The sequence below is a fragment of the Helianthus annuus genome, chromosome 2 (assembly GCF_002127325.2).
Source record: "Helianthus annuus cultivar XRQ/B chromosome 2, HanXRQr2.0-SUNRISE, whole genome shotgun sequence".
In the NCBI taxonomy this organism is placed as follows: domain Eukaryota; kingdom Viridiplantae; phylum Streptophyta; class Magnoliopsida; order Asterales; family Asteraceae; genus Helianthus; species Helianthus annuus.
This window is the reverse complement of record NC_035434.2, coordinates 144,713,446-144,727,707: the sequence shown is the minus strand read 5'-3', so window position 1 is coordinate 144,727,707 and position 14,262 is coordinate 144,713,446.

Below are 14,262 nucleotides of genomic sequence, written 5' to 3'. Positions count from 1 at the left end.
TGGCTTTGATATCTACTTGAGTATCTTTGTACCTAGCTTCCATGACATTTCTGACCATTTGAAGTTGAACTTCATGCTGTTGGTCTGCATATTGTCTTTGTTTATGACACAGAGGTTGAAACAGATGCCATAGCTCAGCAGCAGATGGATCAGATGTTGCAAATGGTGCAGCAGTGGGTGTAGCCTTTTGAGCTTGTAACAACTGTTGCAACATAGTTTTGATTTCTCCAACAGATGTGTCAAGTTTATCAACCCTCTCCGTCAATTCTTGGTACTTTAAACCATCACCCAAGTTAATGGGATCATTTGATTTCCCACCAGTGGTGGTTGTATCAGTGGTTGACTTAGGAAAAATTTCCCAAAAATCATCCACTGATGCAGCTTGTTCTCGGTACTGTGGACTTCTTTCTTCAGCAGAGCTTACCATTTTAAGGTAACCAGCATATAATGGAAACACACCAGTGGACACTATGGTTCCCAAAGAAGAAATTGCCTTCAAGGGAATCTCACTAATGAAACTACTGTCCAGGTGTAAACAAGTGGCTTCAACAACAGTAGTAGCTGCTCCACTTAAACTACTGACAGGAATTACTTGTAATTCCTGCATTGTAGCTTTCTCAACTGTTGGTGGGTTAACAGAGATAGAAACACCAGACTCAGTCACTTGTTGTGGTATATTCTCATTGACAGGTGATTGAGAAGAACCGATTTTTATCTGAGCTATATCCAGTGCATCCAACAGACGTATCATTGATTGTGGTGTGCCTGTTGATACAACATGATCCTTTTGAGAGGATGCATGAGGATTTTTAGGCTCAAGTTGAGATCTTTCTTCCATCTGCTGTGAGGAAGTAGCAGCAGTGGTTTCAGGTGACTTTTGTGTTGTCACAGGTGTTACCTCTGGAATCTCGTCTTCCAGAGTCACCTTTTTGGTGGGTTTGGAGGGCTTTTGGATAGTTTTCTTTTTGGTCTTTTTGGTGATTTTTTTGTGTGGGTTTCACAGGCGTGGTTGTGCTTCTGTGATCACCAGGAGCAGTGGACTCAACAACAGGGGCCTGAGGAGCAGTTGTTACTGCTAAATTCTGCTCAGGTACCTCTGTTTGGGTTTTTAAAGGTTTTGACAGCCTTGTGAATGTTTCAGAAGTTAGACTGTTTATTTGAATAGGATTTCCTTGAATAAGCACATGTGCATTATCCTTTGAAAACTTCTTTTGAAGATAAAAACTTAAAAATTTTTGGAAACAATAAAAATAATTTTTTATTAACATTCTTAACCATATCATTGAAAATTTCCTGAGAGTAGTTAAAATTTTGTTCAGCCATGATAGCATAGCCCAGGTATTGAATTTTCAATGGTATTTCATTAAAAGCTGTTGTTTTATTTGACACACACATCAAGAGTGTGTGGAATAAAAACCTCGGAGCAGGAGGAAAACTGCCCTTTTCTAAAGTATTCTTTTTCATTTCTTCTTCATACCCTCTCTCAGAGAAATCAGTTTGGTACTCTGTTTTTGGGAAATAGCTTTTACCTGTAAGATCATTGATTTAAAAACCTCTTAAATGGTTTGAGGTGTAATGACCACTGGAATTCCCCTTATTGATGAAGTAATAGCTAAGGTCTTTTTGCCTTAGTTTCAAGCTTTGCATTTTTTCAGAACTCTCGTTGGGTATCCACGTAGATGGTTTCATTGCAAGTCAACAAAGTTTTGTACTTTGAAGATGAAAGTGCATCAATCGCAGAATGAAAACCTGTGTTTTTACTTGTTTTTGCAAGTGTACTCACGTAGTTATGACAGAATTTGAATGGCATATCCATGATAAATCAAAGGTAGTCAAGAACGAAGGAATAAGATGAGTGATTTGAGAGAATTTGATGAAAATTGCTTTTGAAAGGAACTTTGAATTCGACTCGACAGTAAAAACCCTGTTTGGGGTTTTGATCAGGGTTTTATAGATGGAAAAAGTGAATGCTGACGTGGCAGCAATTACAAAAGATCTGACGGCTAAGTACTGTCCACGTGAGAACCTCTGATGAATAATGGATGACAGTTGTTAGGAAACCACTGATGAATCAATATCAGTAGTTTACAGTGCTGAAAATGAAAACAGTAACTGACTATAACTATCAATGGATAGATTATCAGTGAATTAAAACACTGACCTTTAACAACAGTCATTTTATAAACAGTGGTTCAAGCATATTCCTTCTCCCAAAAAACGATATTTTAACCCATCAGTCGTTTCAATCCCCTTAATCCTCCACAAAACACTATTTTAACCAAACACTGGTTTTAAACCACCATTTTAACCAAACAGCTGTTTCAACCACAGTTTTCTCAACAGTAGTTCCAAACATCTATTTTCATCCATCTGTTGAACAAATTTAACAGATGTACCAACCACTGTTTTATTTTCAAACATCTGTTCCCAATAACAGAGCTTTGATCATTTAAACATACCTTTGCCAATATTACAGTGCTGAAAATGAAAACAGTAGCTGACTATAACTATCAGTGGATAGTCTATCAGTGGATTAAAACACACTGAGCTTTAACTACAGTCATTATATAAACAGTACTTCAAGAATCTTTCTACTCCAAAAAAAACAATATTTTAACCCATCAGTCATTTCAATCCCCTTCAACCTCCACAAAACACTATTTTAACACAACAGTAGTTTTAAACCACCATTTTAATAAAATAGTTGTTTCAACCACAGTTTTCTCAACAGTACTTACAAATATCTGTTTTCATACATCTGTTGACTGAAGTCGACAGATGTATCAACCACTGTTTTATTTTCAAACATCTGTTCCCAATAATAGAGCTTTGATCATTTAAACATACCTTTGCCAATATTACAAGCTTTTACACTCTCAAACCTAAATATTTATTTACTTAATTTAAATAACAAACATGGTTAATAATTTTAACAGAACTAATTATATAAAAACTACAAATGTCAAACAGCATACAAAGTTCATCCATCTGTTGACCCAAGTCAACAGATGTATCAACCACTATTTTATTTTGAAACATCTGTTCGCAATAAAAGAGCTTTGATCATTTAAACAGACCTTTGCCAATATTACAAGCTTTTACACTCTCAAACATCAATATTCATTCAATAAAAGAGCTTTGTTCGCAATACTGGAGCATCCAACCATCTCACATCGGACCCAGGTATGATTTCTCAACCGTGTAAAAATTCTATTAAAAATGTTTTAGTTGGAAATGTCAATCGAGTATCAGTCGTAGGATCGGGTCACTCCACCCTACCCTCTTCCTTGAAACCTCTCCAACTTAAAGACATCTTACATACACCCAAAATCATTAAAAACCTTATTTCAGTCCGCAAATTTACACATGATAATTGGGTCTCTGTCGATTTTGACCCTTTTGGTTTTTCTGTGAAGGATTATCCGAGTGGGACGATTTTGAGTCGGCATAATAGCTCCAGCAACCTCTACCCACTCAATGCCTCTACACCAACTGATGTGTCCGCTTTTGTTTCCTCTATCGTTCCTGATTCGTGGCATAACCGTCTAGGGCATCCTAATTTACATGTTCTAGATTTTTTGAGTACTAATAAATTTATCTCTTGTCAAAAACAGAGTCGTTCTTTCTTTTGTAACTCGTGTCAGATTGCAAAGCATAAACGTTTACCATTTCATTTATTAATGTCTTCTACTTTATGTCCATTTGATATTGTGCATTGTGACTTGTGGACCTCACCAATTTTAAGTAAAAATGGATATAAATACTACTTGGTTATGATTGATGATTATACACATTTTACATGGGTATTTCCCCTCAAATTCAAATCAGAAACCTTTGCCAAATTTTCCCAATTTCATAATTTTATTTCCATTTAATTTTAATGTAAAATAAAAATGTTTCAATGTGACATGGGAGGTGAGTTCAACAATACCCAGTTTAAGAACTTTGCTACCACACATGGGTTGCAATTTCGGTTCTCTTGCCCTCATACCTCCCAACAAAACGGGACGGCAGAACGCATGATTCAACGGCTTAACGAAATCATGTTGTCTCTCCTTACTCATGCGTCTCTACCACCTCACTATTGGGTGGAAGCCCTTCACACGTTCGTCTATCTTCACAACATCCTTCCCTCCAAGCCTACTGGTTTTTGTTGGTGCATGCATCTGTCGACTTCGTCTTGTATCGAGTCTAGAGTAGAATAGGATAGAACAGGGCATGTGAATCAAGAAATTGTATTAAGTCTGATTTCGCTCCAAATGACATTTTGTCATTAGGAGCGAAACCCCTAGATTCTGATTCCGCTTAAGAGATTAAAGCTTGATTCCGCTCGTATTGTAACATCTGATTTCGCCCGAATTGTAACATGCTGATTTCGCTCCTGATGATCATGCATGTTGGAGCGAAATCAGGACAACTATATATAGGTTGTCATTTAGAGCGAAATTAGAATATATAGTTAGGGTGATTGTCTTCTGGTGAGCCACGAAGTGCTGCCGAAGTGTTGACTTGATTGTAAACGTCTTTCTGATCAATAGAATCAACAGTTAAAAGTAAATTCTCGGTGAATTGAACCTGATTTGTCTGTTTCCGCCGTTCAAATCAGGAAAAGTTCTTCTGATAGACTCAATTGGGTCCAAATACGATCCTACATGTGGTATCAGAGCCAAGGAGGAAGAGCTCTTGCCAATTCAGCCGAAAATTCTGGTTTTCTACCCTTTCTTCACTGATTTTTGCAAGTTTGACCGGGAAAAAGTAGTCGCTTTGATCTGAATTTTGAATATGTTGCTCGGAATAGTAATCTAACAAAGCCTTAAAAGTTTCATCAGTAAATTCGAATTAAATCTGGACATAATCGTGATTTCGCCTGAAACGAGTTCGAAAATTGATGACGTCACTTCTGATTTCGCTCGAAGTTTGATTTTAATTCCGCTCCAAATCGTAATTTCGCTCCAGGAAAACTTCTGATTTCGCTCCTGTTGACAGAATGATTTCGCTCCAGATCACTTTCTGATTTCGCTTCTGAGTACTTGGTGATTTCGCTCCTGATTAATTGTTGATTCCGCTCCAAACAGGAATCCCACTTAAATTGGTGATTTCGCTCCTGGTGACTTAGTTACCTGTTTTGTGAAACTTTTGAAATCTAAAAATGGACGAGGAATTTTACAATGCTTTCGCTACTCTGGTTACCCCGATAACTATTGCACAACACACAATGTTAGAAAACAAACGGAAACAATGCAAAAACCGCCCAAACTCATGAACATAGAAGAATATAAAGGTTGGGAAGGTCATTTCGAAAATTGGGTACAAGCTAATTACCTTGACGCGTGGGAATGTGTTGAGACGAAGTATGTGAGACCATTAAATGACGATGAAGAGGAAGTTGCGATCAAAGATATGAGTGCCGATGACAAGAAGAAATACAAGAATGAGAAAATGATGCTGAGTCTGCTACAACAAGCTGTGAAAGAGGATATTATGGTATTATTGCAGCATAATGGAAGTTCTTATTCTATCTAGAAAGCTCTTAGATCAAAGTTCGTTGGTAGTCAGGAAATGATCAAAAACAAGAAATCACTGCTAAAGAAAGAATTTGATTTGTTTCGAGGATTAAAGAATGAGAGCACAAAGCAAATCATCGAAAGATATTGCAATTTGTTGGTGAATATGAAAAGAGTCAGCATCAACAAAGACAATGAAGAACTGATAGAGAAGTTAGTAGATGCATTGCCACACGAAACATGGGGCACATATCTGATGATTCTTAGGAACAAGAAAGGATTTAGCACGTTAACCTTGAGCAAATTCATTGAGAAATTAGAAGCTCAAGAGATGGAGCAAAGAAAGATTGTTCGAATGAAAGATTTTGACGGTGAATAGGATATTGGGTTGTACTACAAAGCAGGGGTGAATGAGAAATCTACAAATTTATCTCCAAAAGTGGAAACTGCTTACAACGCCAAGATTTCAACCGGAAGTTCATCAAAAGGATCAAGCAGCAACACCAGTTTCTCATCATTTCCGTCATTTGATCCAAACATTTCAGCAACAAAGAATGGAAGAAAACTTCAGTGCAATATTTTTTTAAATCTTGAGAATGATCAAGATTATTCAGATGAAGTTGCTAAAAATCAAATGTCTTTATTAGGAATGGTTTTAGAATCTTACAGTTGTTTTGTTGCAGGTCGTATTGGGAATCCAATGCTAATAAAGGAAGATTACGACCAGATAGATTCTGAAGAGATGGAGCTGATGGACATAAAATGGTGTTTGGCTAACGTGTTAAGGAGAGCTGAGAAATTCAAGCAGATTACGGGGAGAGATGATCTTCGTGAGGCTAATGTTTCTACTTTGGGTTTTGACAAATCTAAAGTCACTTGTCTTCGTTGCAGGGAGAAAGGTCATGTTAAGAGGGAGTGCACCAACCGCGAAGCAAGTGGAGCTCAGAATCCTTTCAACAACAACAATGATTACTACCGAAAAGCCATCTACCATCAAGTTGCTCAACAACCTTCTCAACAACATCAACATCAAGCTCAAACTGCACATGGAAGAAATGTGATTGAAGATTCTGGAAAGAGAGCTTGTGTGGTTAATCAAGATGAAAAGAAGCCATTCAACTGGGATAAATATGTCTCAGCTGATGGAAAAGCTTGTTTGATCGATCAAGATGATGAAAAGCTACCCGAGGGTTTTAGCTGGGAGAATTTTACTTGGGATGATTATATTCCTGATCAAGCCACAGCTCATACAGCTCACAAAGCTTTTGTTGCTAGAATTGAAGAAGACAGTGATGATGATGGAACTGAGTATTATGCTAGACAAATGGCACAACATCTGAAGATGATGGCAGAAAGCGACAGTGAAGATGAGAAGGCAAAGAAGAAAAAGAAAAAGGTAAAGACACCGGTGAGTAGTGACGATGAGACAGTACCGGTGGTGAGAAGAAAAGTGAAAGAAATTCCAAAGTTTGAGATTAATGAAGAAGCTGTTGCGAAAAAGAGTCCAGTAACTTGTGAAAATTATGAAGCTGTAAAGAAACAAAACAGTTCGCTGATTCACAATATGAACAAGTTAAAGGAGTCATATGATGTACTCAACAAAGCGATGAACATGTATAATGATACAAGTGAAGAGCAAGCAACTGCAATGAAGACACTTTAGGGAGCGTTCATGGTCAAGCAAAAAGTTGTGAATAATTATATCGAGAAGTGTGTTGTTCTTGAACAGAAACTGGAACTTCAGAGGATTGAAACCGAAAGAGTTAATCGTTTGTTAAAAAGTTACTCATGTTCGTCTTATGTCATTGACAGGATTTATCCGACAGTTGAAAGCTTAAAGGCATTTGAGGACAATGATGTAACCAAAGAAAAGAAAGTTTCAGAAGAAAAAATTGAAGAAAAGACTCCAGTGAAAAAGAGTAAAAAAAAGAAAGACACTGAAAAGACGAGATCTGGTAAGAAACAAGGTGTCAGTTACAACAAGTGTCCACCCCCGCTGGAAAATGGATATTTGGCTAGAAATCCAAATGATGAAAGAGTCAAAAAGGCTATAAATTTACAATGGGAGTCGGAGTCGTTAGTCAATCTACCAGAAAGCATTGATGTCACGTTTACATCATCTGATACTGATCAACAGTCTCAATTGATGAAGATAGTGGTGGATCATGCGTTAGACAATGATGAGACAGAAGAGTCAAAGTCGGAGTCTAGTTCAGAGTCAAAGTCTGAGTCAAGTACTCTGGGTCAAACAGAAAAACAGGAAAAAATAGTTTATGACAGAAAATTCCTGTTATCAAAATCTAATCTGGATGATGAACCGTTTAAAGTTGCTTACACTTTGAATGATTCTGACAAATTATATTCTGATGAGGAATTTCCAATAAGAGGTGTCAAAACAGAACTGATAAACAAGGTTTTCAAACTCACAGAAATTAATATTTCTGAAATAAAAAGACTTATGTCTTAATGAAAAACCTAAAAAATACACCTCAAGAGTTCAACAGAGATTAAACAAGAAAAAAGGTTACAGTTCTGGTTCTGGTTTCCAAAAGAAATCAAACCATAATGGTAACTTCAAAAAGAAAGGTCTTGGTTTTACTCCTACAGAAAAACAGAAAAATGAAAAATATGTTCGTGATTTTAAATCAAAAATGACATTTGTTTCAGGAATGTCATCTGAAGAAGAAGAAGAAAAGAAAGCTTTTTGGAGGCAGTCAAACAATGAGTTCCTTGCAAAGAAGCAAGATGAAATGAAGAAGATGGCTGAGCAGAAGAAAGATACGAGAACCTGTTTCCAATGCAACAAAGTTGGACATATTGCCAGAGATTGTACTAAGGCAATACAATCAAAACAGGGAGTATCTCGTACACTCAAAGGGAAAGTGGTTGAGTTTGAACCACCGATTGATAGAACCAAACTGTTCAAAAATTCAATTTTTTAAATTGGTGAATGTTCAAACAAATTTTACAAGAAAAGAGCTAAATCTGACAACCAGAAATGGGTTGTTAAGAAGAGTATTGAAAGCTCTAGCGATGATTCTGATAGGTCAAAATCAGAGGAGCTATCTTCTGGCGATGAATCTGACTCCACAAAGTCAGATGAGCCACAGGTTGTTTCAAAATGTGAAGCTATTTTGAAAGATGAAAAATCAGTTCCGATTGTGAATGATGAGGATTTTCCATCACTTCGGGCTGAAAATTATAAGAAGAAAATTGGCAAGGTTGAAATTTCTAACCAATTTTATAATGATAAGCAGGTTTTTGATGTGGAGAAGGCCTTTAACCCCAAGGTAAAGCATATCTTTGGTAAGATGATTGACCGAAAAGTCAAAGGGGTTAAAGAATTTTATGAGAAGAAGAGAGGAGGTAAGAAACCGAGTAATGATGACTCGGTGACACCCAAGGCTGGTCAGGCTTGGGTGGATATTTTCTTTGAATGAAAAACCTGACTTGCCGAAGATCCCAAGTTTGTAATCGTGGATCAGGTATCGGCATCTTTCTTGAGGAATTTACTACGGTAATGTCAATCATTCAAACGGTAAAAGTTTTGTTTGTGTTTGTTTACAAGTGGTTAGGAGATTTGATTGTGCATACTTGCGCATATGGTAAATCAAGGACATTAATTTATACTTGCATTTTCCTACATTTGATTGAAAGACAATATGATGAACCGCATCCCCGAACTTACAAATAGTATACCTACAAGTGGTAAAATCAACTAAACTTATTTTCCGGAAAAACCATTTTGATTAAAACAAACTTAAGTGTTTTGAAATCTAAATGGGAAAATAGTTTGTTGATAGGGGGAGTTCTGCGAATTGTGGTGATTTGATATCGGTTGTCAAGTTCTTGTATAGTTTGTTTTCAAATTTCTTTATGTGTTTGCATTTTAGGGGAGTAGAAAATTTCAGAAAATCCAAAAACAATAGAAAATTTGAAAAATACAAAAACATGATAAAATGCAAAACGAGTTTTCGTTGCATAAAAGAGGAAATGATAGTACATCAGTGGACTGTCACAACATGCTAAAGAAACGTAAAGATAAAATGTGATAAACAATCTCACTGCGGATGTGTTGGTAGGTTTTTACACACTTAGTAAATTGTGACGAGATATAAACCTAAAATTTCAAACTTGCTTATTCTGTGGGTAACAACTTCTTGGATATATAGGTAACCCCTGAAATCTTGTTTGAAAGGTCCCTTATTCTGAGATACTAAGTCTTTATGCTCAGTGATATCTGGGGTATTATCCTGGGACTTCTGTTGTATGGAAATACTGACCTAGTCCCCGGATAATACTTTCTGCAAATGCTTGAAACACAGCATCGCCCTCAGCAAGTTGATGAAACAATAAATTTGATAGTCACTATTGTTGTAACAAAAGATCCTCTAAAGGGGACACACCAAAAGTCGAAGCCGTCATCTCTCTGCGTATACGGAAGTATCGACCTGAGCTCTCACGGCCCTCGCAATTTAACCCCTTTATAGATATCATCTGTGGTATACTCACCTGTAAGACTGAATATTGGGATCTAGATACAGAAGTATATTCAAGTAGTGGGACACACGAATAAGTTTAAGTCATTAAAACACTAATTGTGTATCTCGAATCAGTTGAAGTTTGTGTGAAAATTTAAGAGGACAAACATACTGACAATCTAAGTGAATTGTTTAGAGCTTAACATGAAATCAAGCTTAACGGTGTTAGTGATATGTCTCAAAAACTGATATGATCCTCTTGCACAAACTCACAAAAATATTGTCTGTAAATATTTTATTTCTGCATTTTGTTCATCTAGAAAAATCAAAAAGATTTTAGTGTGTTTTAGCATAAATTTTTGTAAAATTCAAAAAGATTTTCGACAACTGGTGTTGAAAAGCTGATTTTCAAAATCCCAAGTGCTAAACTTGATGAACTGGTTTGGGAGTGGTAAGTGTGAAAGATTTGAAAGATTTAAAGTTAAAATTCTGCAAGTGGTTCATCAGAAAAGAATTGATAGATCAGTCTGTGATAGGATCTACAAGAAGTGTCTGAACGCTTAAATGTTTATCATAAAACTTATGTGTTGGGTAGAGTTTTGCAGGATAAGAGCTTGGAAAAGATTCTGAATTTGTGAATCCCAGACTACGATCCCAGCAGATTGAGAGGGGGAGTCTGAAGACAGAGTTGAAGAAGCAGTTAGAGCCAGTTCTGATCCTGAGATTGATTCTACTGATAAAGATTGAAGAGATCAACATCCGAGAGAGGGAGTGTATGTTGGTGCTGATGAATTTGAAGATGTCAACATTCGAGGGAAAGAGTTTGTTAAAGATGAAAGAGAAAGTGAAGATCGATAAAGACTGAAGATGCGAAGTCATGACACTGTCAAAGACTCGACACGTGCGACTCGTCAACATCTGAGGGGGAGTCTGTTGGTGTATGCATCTGTCGACTTCGTCTTGTATCGAGTCTAGAGTAGAATAGGATAGAACAGGGCACGTGAATCAAGAAATTGTATTAAGTCTGATTTCGCTCCAAATGACATTTTGTCATTAGGAGCGAAACCCCTAGATTCTGATTCCGCTCGAGAGATTAAAGCCTGATTCGGCTCGTATTGTAACATCTGATTTCGCCCGAATTGTAACATGCTGATTTCGCTCCTGATGATCATGCATGTTGGAGCGAAATTAGGACAACTATATATAGGTTGTCATTTAGAGCGAAATTAGAATATATAGTTAGGGTGATTGTCTTCCGGTGAGCCACGAAGTGCTGCCGAAGTGTTGACTTGATTGTAAACGTCTTTCTGATCAATAGAATCAACAGTTAAAAGTAAATTCTCGGTGAATTGAACCTGATTTGTCTGTTTCCGCCGTTCAAATCAGGAAAAGTTCTTTTGATAGACTCAATTGGGTCCAAACACGATCCTACAGTTTTCGAACCCCCACTGCTGCTCTCTATCTTAAATACCCTGACTATGAACATCTTCCGAAATTCGGGTGTGCGTGTTATCCAAACCAATCGGACACCCGACCACACAAACTTGCACCACGATCCACACCGTGTGTGTTTCTCGGCTACCCGGCCGATCACCGTGGGTACCGATACCTTGATGTGTCCACTGGTAAAATCATTTTATCTAGGCACGTTACATTTAATGATCTTGCCTTTCCATTCTCGACTTCTTACACACCTCAGTCAGACTCCTACACCTTTCTTGATTGCGACCCGTCGCCCATTTTCTTTGGTCCTCCAATGACCTCGTCACCCACTCCTTCTGTCATCCCTATCCAGCACGACTTACACCCTCCTACGGCCCAGTCACCTTCCGCATCAACCCAATCCTCCGTACCAGGCCATACCGCCAATCCTCCATACCAGCCCATACTGTCCAACCCATTTCGCAAACTGCCCAATTCCCATCAATCCCTCGATCCTCACATACAGCCCAACCCATTCAGACATATTCTCGCCGAACCCGGGCCCAACCATCAAACCCACCCATGATCCAAAACACTACTCCAAGTGATCATGTTGTGCATCCTCCACCCCCACCAAAACATCCTATGGTGACTCGATCTCGAGACGACACCTCCAAACCCAAGGTCCCGTTAAACCTCAATGTTGAATCTGTGTCACCCTTACCCAAATCTCACATCGATGCTCAATCTTATCCTAACTGGTCCGATGCCATGAAAACTGAATACAATGCTTTAATAGATAATAACACGTGGGATCTCGTGCCTCGGCCTCCCGATGCACATATTATTCGTTGCATGTGGTTGTTTCGCCACAAATATCATGCGAATGGGACTTTAGAACGATACAAGGCTCGTTTAGTTGTTAATGGAAAGTCACAACAGGTTGGTATTGATTGTGATGAGACTTTTAGTCCCGTGGTAAAACCGACCACTATTCGGACAGTCCTCAGCTTGGCCTTATCTAGATCTTGGCCTATCCACCAGTTGGATTTCAAGAATGCATTCATACACGGGGAATTGAATGAGACTGTTTATATGTTTCAACCACCAGGGTTTGTTGATGAGAGGAACCCGAAATTTGTTTGCAAATTGAGAAAGTCATTATATGGTCTCAAACAGGCACCACGAGCTTGGTATCATCGCTTTGCCACTTATATTTTAAAATGTGGATTTCGCACCTCCACGTCTGATAGTTCTTTATTTGTGTACAAACGTGGCAATGACATGGCCTATCTTCTTTTATATGTTGACGACATTGTCCTCACTGCATCTAATGATCGACTTTTGCAACATTTTACCTCTGCTATGTCCAGGGAATTCTCTATGACAGATCTTGGCAGGTTACATCATTTTTTGGGCATAGAGGTGCAGCACACCAAAACTGGCTTGTTTCTCACTCAGCACTCTAATGTTCAAGACATACTAGCTCGTGCTAAAATGGAAAATTGCAAGCCTTGTCAAACCCCTACCGATACAAATTCTAAGCTCAGTGCTACAGCTGGTTCTCTCTTATCAGATAGTACACTTTATCGAAGTCTTGCAGGGGCCCTACAGTATCTTACTTTTACTCGACCGGATATTTCTTACGCTGTTCAGCAGGTTTGTCTATTCATGCATGCCCCACGGGAGCCACATTTTAGTTTTCTCAAGCGAATATTGCGCTATCTTAAAGGTACTGTTGATCATGGGTTGCATTTGTCCCCCTCGAAGTCAGTCCAACTCACAGCTTATTCTGATGCTGATTGGGGGGGATATCTAGATTCACGTCAGTCGACTTCTGGTTATTGTGTTTTCTTTGGGGACAATTTGGTATCTTGGTCCTCGAAACGACAAGCCACTGTTTCCCGATCAAGTGCTGAAGCCGAATATAGAGGGGTTGCAAATACTACTGCCGAACTTACATGGATTCGCAACCTTCTCTTAGAATTTCATGTCCCCATCAGACAGGCATCTATTATTTATTATGATAACATTTCAGCCATGTACCTGTCTCACAACCCGGTCCAACACCAACGCACCAAGCACGTGGAAATTGACATTCATTTTGTATGGGAAAAAGTACGGTTTGGTGCAGTTCGGGTTTTACATGTTCCTACAGATTTTCAGTATGCTGATATCTTCTCTATAGGTCTTCCGCGCCAACTCTTCAGTCGCTTCAAATCCAGTCTTTGCATTCGGCCGGCTACTGCTTCGACTGCGGGGATCTATTAGCGGAGCATATATTCAGGGAATATGTTTGTATTATTCTGTATTTATTATGTATCTCCCCTCTAGTTTAGAACATCTTGTTTCCTTATTATCTATTGTAAACTTGTATATATAGGGTTGTTATTATCAATAATACTCAGCGAATTATCAGAAATTATAGTCCCAAGTTCAAAACTGGGCAAAAGAATTATTTAGAATAATTAGTGTAAAATAGAGAATATAGTTAATTACATAGTTAGTCCTTGTGGTTTGCACAAAGTAACATACTTAGGTACTAATAGTTTAAAATCACCTTCTACGGTGTTAACTTTTCATTTTGTAACGTTTGGAGGTATTAACGTTAATTGTTTGTTAAAGTATTAGTACCTAAGTATGTTATTTTGTGCAAACCACAAGGACTAACTAGGTTAATACCCTAGAAGTTAATACCTCCAAACGTTACAAAATGAAAAGTTTTTTAGGATTGTTTTCGGACCCGAACGAGTCGATCAGAAGTGTTCTTAGACTATATCAGAGGCGGAATTCATTGAAATAGTCTTCGTTTAGCTTGTGTAACACCTGAATCACTATTAACTGTCTATTTTATT